Genomic DNA, 7,181 nt, shown 5'->3' with positions numbered 1-7,181 from the left:
CTGCCTGCTGGATGGCAGTGGAGGTTGCGGGGCACCCCAGTCTTGCCCCCCTGATCGTTGTAGCTCAGGGTCCCAAACCAAGAGCGCAGGTGAGCCTGGGGTACCAGGACGATCATCATCAGCAGGGCATCATAGCTTGGGCACCCCTCAGCCAGCACAAGCAGCTTGTTGTGCACTGCCCAGGGCACACACAGGAGGGGCACCCTTGGGGCACAGTAGTGGCGCACCAGGGGGCTTTGGTTTGAAGAGATGCATAACCTTTTTTGATCAGGTTAATTGGGTCTATTAGCATAAGTTAATTAGGGTAATTAGGTTAGTTAGCATCTTCTACTTAGTCTTTGCCAAAACTGGGACTTGAAGGAATGCAGTGCATCTTTGGTGATTAATGGAGGTTTCATGCTGTTGTTAATTCTCTCCTATTCTAGCTGGGTGATCTGTTTGCCATCACTCCCGTTCTGCGTGATTCCATCTATTCCCTTCAGCTGTGGGATGGATTGTCTTCATCTTTCATAGGTTGTCAGGCCAGAAGGGACCTCGGAAGATCATCGGGTCCAGCTCCCTTGCACCAAGCAGGAAAGACAGCCGGGGTCAGGTGGCCCGATCAAGGTGACCGTCCGGCCTCCTCTTGAGATTTCCAGGGTAGGCGATCGCATCACCTCTGGAGGGGGCTTATTACACAGTCTGGCTGCCCTGACTGTTGAAGAAGTTTTTCCTAATGTTGAGCCTGAATTCCTCTTCCAGGAATTTGTGGTCGTTACCCCTGGTTTTCCTCTCGGGTGCCCTGGGGAACAGTTGCTCACCGAGCCCTTGGCGTGCTCCCCTAGTGCAGCGCTAAGCTGCTACCAGGTTGCCTCTCAGCCTTCTTCTTCTCAGGCTGAAGAGTCCCAGATCCCTCCGCCTTTCCTCGGATGGCTTCCCGTGTAAGCCTCTGATCATACGGGTGGCTCTTCTTTGAGGCTCAATACAGAAATGTCTGGGTGAATTTTTTTTTTTTATTTATTTTTTGCTCGTGTCATACAGGAGGTAAGAGGAAAGGATCTTCTATGGTTTTGAACTTTTTAAGACTTCCTACTCACATTTTGCCCATTTGACACTTCAGGAGCTGAGCCCCAGGCTCTCATACTCAGTTTGGAATAATCCTCGTGGGAAGGGGGAGTTCTTCATTCCTGCGCTTTCTATAGCTTTATACCATCTTATAATGAAATGAAAGGAGTGGGGGGCTGGGTCCAGGGCATTCATAATACCATGAGCAGGGTGGTCATGACTGCTACCCAGCTCAGTGGGAATTGTGGACCTTCACCTGGTGCTGTATTAGGCTCCCACTTGTGGTGACTTCCTTTCTTGTATGCTATAATTGTTTGACACAGGGCAGAGGACAAAACCCCAGGTGCTGCGTTCCAGCTTTGCGTGCTCTGTGTGTGAATGTGGAGTGTCTTCTACTGGTTATCTGGCAGATGCCGAGGCTAATGGTTGATATGGCCAGTGCTTGATAGCTGAATGAAATAACCCTGAAGGTTAATCCTTCATGGCGCACTCAGCCTTGCAGGCATTAACAGAGACATTTAACTGCTTTTAAAAACTAGCTTTAAAAATATATATATATATATATATCACTTGGAGCCCACAGGCGAGTAATATAGTTTGCAGGGTACTACAATGGGAGTTGTTTGAAAAGTCAACAGACCACACAACAGTGACATGAAATACCTCTGGTATTTCCTAGTATCATGTAGAGGCAACTTGGGGTTATCTCGGTTACTGCAGCATGATACCAACTGGGAGATACTGACTCTTTAATAGCCACATCATGAGCTCCAGTATGTGGAGTCCTTTGCTCTAAAACATAGGTGAAAGGCACAGCTCTTAGCAGGTGCCGACTGGTGTAGCTCTAGTGAAATCAGGGGAGCCATACTGATTTTTGCTACTCAGGATCTGTCCCAGAGCTCCTTGGAATACTTTGGGTCAATTCACCAAACCCTGCCTGACCGAATTCTGATCTTATTTGTTTGTAAAACGGGCGCATCTTCATTGGTGCAATTCTTTATTTTAACAGGTACCAGGAATAGACCCCATGCCCAAATGCCTGGAGAGGTAATGCAGGTAGTTGTTTTTCTTCACAAGTTTGATGAACATCTTCATCCTGCATTACCTTATTCCCTTTCTTTCACACCGAGCTCTTCCCTTGGACAAAGTGGCTGTCCGCATGCTTATTGGCCAAAGTGGCACAAGCGTCATACTAAAGCCTTCGAATGACCCAACAATTTCTGTATTGAAGCCTTGATCCCTCTTGCATTGAAATCTGTCACATTGATTCGCTGGGCTCTGTTAGGTTCATTCTGCAGAACAATGAAACCCGCTTCTGTGAGGGATGTCTATATTTGAAAGGTCTACTCGGGAAACACGCTTGCCAGAATGGCTGGTTTTCTCATTAATACATAATTGTCTTCCTAAAAGTACAGTAACATGAAACTGGCCAAATTAAAACATTCCACGCTTTTATCTAAGTATTACAGATGACCATCATAGGGCAATATAAAGCAGACGAATTGACGTTCTTTCCCATAATCTCCTCAACAGCTCTAGGGGGTGAATGATCTTTGTAATTAAATATTGGGAACAGACACCCGTTTTGAATCCAAGTGATATTCTACGTGGGTGGTTTCTTACAGCCAATACTTCTTGTGTTATATGAAGAGAGGGAAGGGAGCCTTTCTTTCATAGAAATCATTTCAAAACGCATGCTTAGTTGTTTGGCAGACTCACAAATAAGGAAAACTAGTTATGTTCCCTTTAATGATAACGACTCAGTGGTACTAACCATTGCATCCATGGTCCTCTTGTTCTCGTGTTTCAATATTGCATTAACACTTGTACTGAATTATGCTTTCTGTGAGGGGACAAGAAAACCCAAACCAGGTCCTATGAGGCGTACAGTCTCCTACTTCACTGGAGTAGCACTTTCATAGGCTTGCATATCTAACTGAGGACTTCTGTGCCCCCCCTCAAACCTATCATATCTGAGTCCCCAAAACCTATTGTACCCGAGTACCTCGCAGCCTCTGATTGTATTTTGTTCCTCATAACGTTCTGCACAATAGTGAAATGCTTTCCCTATTTTACAGATGAGGAGATGAAGCACCGAGGGACCGAGTCAAATTTGTAAAGGTATTTGGGTACCAAAAGAGGTGGACAGGAGCCTGGAGAGGTTTTCAAAAGTGACTCTGTTAACATCAGCAGGAGCCAGGTCCCAATGCATATTTGAAATGCCCATTCATACCGAGGCGCTCTTAGAAATCTGGCCAAAATGACTTGGCAAAGGTCATGCACTACATCTTTGGTGGAGCCAGCTCTTATCTCAGCTGTGTCCATCCTGACGCCTGTCCCTAGGATTCCTGTCCCGTGCAGCAGGGATCCCTCTCCCATTTATAACGTTGTGGAAATAGTGACCCCTTAATATATACATTGACCAAAGTCGCCTCTCAAACTAGCTCCCAATGACTGACTTCAGTGGTCAGGATCCGCGCCACTGTAAAGCCCCTGATCCAGCAAAACACGTTGAGCGTGTGACTGTGTTTGAACCCACTGGTGGTATCATTCATTGCAACAGGACAAGTTGACCTCAGGCACTTTAGTCCCTTGAGGTCTGAGCAAAGCAGAACAGATCAAACTTTTAGGTGAATAAATGCTATGCTGGACTGCAGTGAGAGCACACAGGGCTGGCAGCATTGTTTGCCAGCTTCTTTCTGGCTAAATAACATCCTGCATTTATAGCAGATGCTTATTGTTTCTGCTTATTTCCTCCAGTCTGACTCAGGTCTTTGGAGGTCATTACTTCAGTCCATCATCTTGTTTAGCAACCTGTTGGGGATGGTCCGCTGTGGATAACAAAGTCTCCTTCAGAGACACTTGTTAAAAGGACCATTTTCCTCAGCTACCAACTCTGATCCTGGCTTGTGATCCCAGAGGAAGGATTGCGGCGTCCTTGCCGAGTGCTGTCACCTTGTTGCTGAGGGCACTAGGGTCAGACGCGGGAAAACTAGCTGCAAATTATTGCTGTGATGTCACATCAGATCTCTGGGACTTGGTTTCCCCACCTATGCTACGGGGATGTCAATACTTCCTTGTTTCGTGGAGTGCACTGAGCTGGAAAGAGGAATGTGCTGCGCGGGAGCCGAGGGCAGAAGGCTGTTCTCTTTAGTGCAACTCAACGGCAGTTTTCTAGCCACCCAAGTGGTGTTTTTGGCATGTATACCCAGGTTACAGTTCTATCCCCGCCAGCAATTACACAGCCCACATGATTCGATGATCCATACTGTGGGACATGCCATACTGTAGTTTGTGGGTGATGTAGATTTGCTTATTCCACTGCATTTTAATGTAGAGAGATGGTGTTCATTGTCTCTGATCAGCTGTGCACTCAGAGGAACCACTGACACACTCCAGTTCAACATATAGTCAATTGGACTAATGATGTTTTAGAGCATCCTAAATCACAACGCATTGCAAGGACACCTGTCAGTAGCCTTTATTTCTGTTGCACGCCAAGCTGTTACACATTTTGCTGGCTTATTCATTTGTTGTAAATATTAGTGTCAACTATCTTCACTTCTACCCCATATCAGCAGCCCCCAGTTCATTCCTCTCTCTCTTCCTCCCCATCTCATGACTAATGATTGTAAGGAAAAGGCGTGCATTGAAACACAGCTTCAAAGGGGATATAGCCAACCCCTTTTAACGCTTCTTTTATGCTGCCTAGGTGATGTAAATGAGCTTTCGAGTCAATAAGTCAGGCCCGAGACTATTCTGCAGAATCAAGCCACCTGAGGGGAAGGACCTCATGTGATATCAAAAAGTGTCCTTAACTGGGAGCACTGCGTAGCACATTCACAATGCCAGGTGAGTAGTCTGTGCGGGAGTCAAGTGAATCAAAAGCTTTATTACAGGTTAAGCCAAGGAGCGTGCTGAGGCCTTTGCTGTAAAGGTGTTCTGGGACCTTCGTTGTGTTTCGGGTTTGGTGTTGCTGACAAACACGATGGACAAGGCGTGGCAGAGATTTTATGTTCGAAAGTCAGTCTTCTTTCATCTGCTTTATGCCAACAGAAATAATTGTAAAACAGAGTATTGTGATTGAGCATGCCAGCTGTTGTCAGGTGGAGAGAATGTAGTTATCCAGACTGGAATCTGGACTGCGTACCAAGTCAAGTGTGTGGCTATTTTTCAATGCTTGTCTTTTTACTGGTTGGTTGATTCATCATCTGTTAAATACCATGGCACTTTTGTGTGCATTGTCTTTGTTTACCGAGCAATATAGATGGGATTTCTCTGTGCTTTCTTTAGAAGAAGTTCACCTAAAAGAAAAATCCAGGTTGCATACAGAACTTTTTTCCTCCTCCTATCATCACAGCAGCTCTGAGCTTTTCAGACTTTTCCAAATGAAACATGACATACTTCATTTATACAGCCAGACACATTCAAAAATAAATAAATAAAAGCCAACATCTTGAAGAGTCTGAATTTTCTCCTTCAATAAGCTCCTAGGAGTCAGACCTTTACCGGGTAGGCTCTGGTGGTTACAAATGGGGATTAAGGAAACGGTGGGTTTTCCACCAAGAGCACCAGCATCTCTTCCTCCTTGTGTTTGTCTGCTGCCTTTAGACAGAGGGCTCCAAGTCTAGGACCTGAATGGGCACCTTCAGTTCAGCAGCACTACGTGTACTGTTCTACTTCCCTACATGAAATTAGGGTTCCTCATACACGTGACGACGTGATGATGGACACGTGACAAAAATGTCAGTGTGTGTGGCTTAATGGTGTCACACATTGCATGCACACGAGTTTTGGGGTTTTAGATGAGATTGCATCATTGCATAGTTGAGTTTGCAATGATGCATTGTAGCTATTAGTCAGCTCGCTCCCCCAGCCATGGTAGAGGCTGGCAGGCTCCACCGAAAAAAAGGATCCGGCCCCTTGCCACTTGTGCCTTCAGCAGGTTGAAGGCAGAAGCACTGAGGAGCTTGATCCTTTTTTTTTTTTTTTTTGGTAGAGCCTGTCCGCAGCTAGGGTGAGAGTTGCCAGTGGGCCAAGTGGCCCTTGAGCTGCAGGGGGACCCCGGTCCTTCTGTCCACGGCAGCCCCCCCCCCCCCCCCAGGTTTGCCCAGGTGGTCTGCCAGCTCAGAGGCAGCACCCAGCCTGATCCAACTCTTCCCTTGGAGGAGTCACTGCCGTGAAGGGAAAGACTGGAGCCCCCACAGCTCAGGGGCTGCTCAGCCCACTGGCAGCTTTCCCGCCAGCTGCAGGCATGCTCCGCTGGGAAAGAAAAAAAGGATCGGGCCCACCGTTTCAATTTAGCGGGGACTGAAGACTAAACCCCTGTCGTGTGTACAAGTGCCATAGATGGCAGTATTCTAGCTGCATACATGGAGTTTTTGGCACTGATGCAGCAGTAGTGATTTAGCTTCCTTTGCGCGGTGGATGCACAAGCATGCGCATGTAGGCAGAGTGTGCTGCATAAGCTATGCACTAGCCTATTGCCGATGTATCCGTTCTACCTGCTGGCTGGTGCAGGGCCCAGTCAATCCTTGGGGCGATATCTGCTAGAAGATGTTCCAGAACAGGCATTGGACCCCTTGAGGAGAGTGCTCCAGTTGTTGCAGGGCAGCAGAGGAGGTTCAGAGTGGAAGAGACAGCTTACTGCAAGGTGAAGGGGCACGACTAAGGAGGAGCCCCCTGATTCCTGCAAAGCTATAGCCTGTGCCGAGGACCGGCTGCTCCTGAATAGGGAAGGAACGATCCACCTCCACATTCCCTTGCCAAGGACTGTTTGCCTTCAGAGCTACCCACACTCTGCTTTCCCACATATTTCAGAAGGAGCATGGCCGCGGATCAAGTGCAATCTGTAGGGTAGTTTCTACTGTGCACATTGATATCCATGCAGCAGTTGCTGTCTCCCAAATCTCTGCTTTCCCTTCAGGGCTGGGAGAGCTGCTCAGCGGCCCGGCTGTAATAATCACAGACTGCCTGGGCTGTTCTGCAAACTCACCTCTTATCTAACTTGTATCAGTTTTGTCTTCCAGGTGTCCCAGTACCTTGTTTTACAGGGAGGCGTGCCTTTTACAAGATCTTTGGATGTCCCATACTAAAACCCCAGAGCAGTTTTTATCATCTAATCCTTCTCGCTAAAC

At 47.2% G+C, this 7,181-nt stretch overlaps 1 long non-coding RNA gene across 2 annotated transcripts; it reads left to right on the top strand.

The window, feature by feature from the left end:
• Nucleotides 1-431: 431 nt before the first annotated feature.
• On the top strand, nt 432-5,488 carry LOC132245656 (uncharacterized). 2 transcript variants are annotated; one of them, XR_009457357.1, is made up of 4 exons: nt 432-639; nt 3,123-3,165; nt 4,757-4,896; nt 5,338-5,488. It is a non-coding gene; the product is annotated as an uncharacterized LOC132245656 (long non-coding RNA). The 2 variants fall into 2 exon arrangements; XR_009457356.1 differs by having other exon boundaries at nt 4,757-5,488.
• Nucleotides 5,489-7,181: the final 1,693 nt, after the last annotated feature.

Source organism: Alligator mississippiensis, chromosome 15 (assembly GCF_030867095.1).
Source record: "Alligator mississippiensis isolate rAllMis1 chromosome 15, rAllMis1, whole genome shotgun sequence".
NCBI lineage: Eukaryota > Metazoa > Chordata > Crocodylia > Alligatoridae > Alligator > Alligator mississippiensis.
This window is presented reverse-complemented; position numbering and strand designations above follow the sequence as displayed.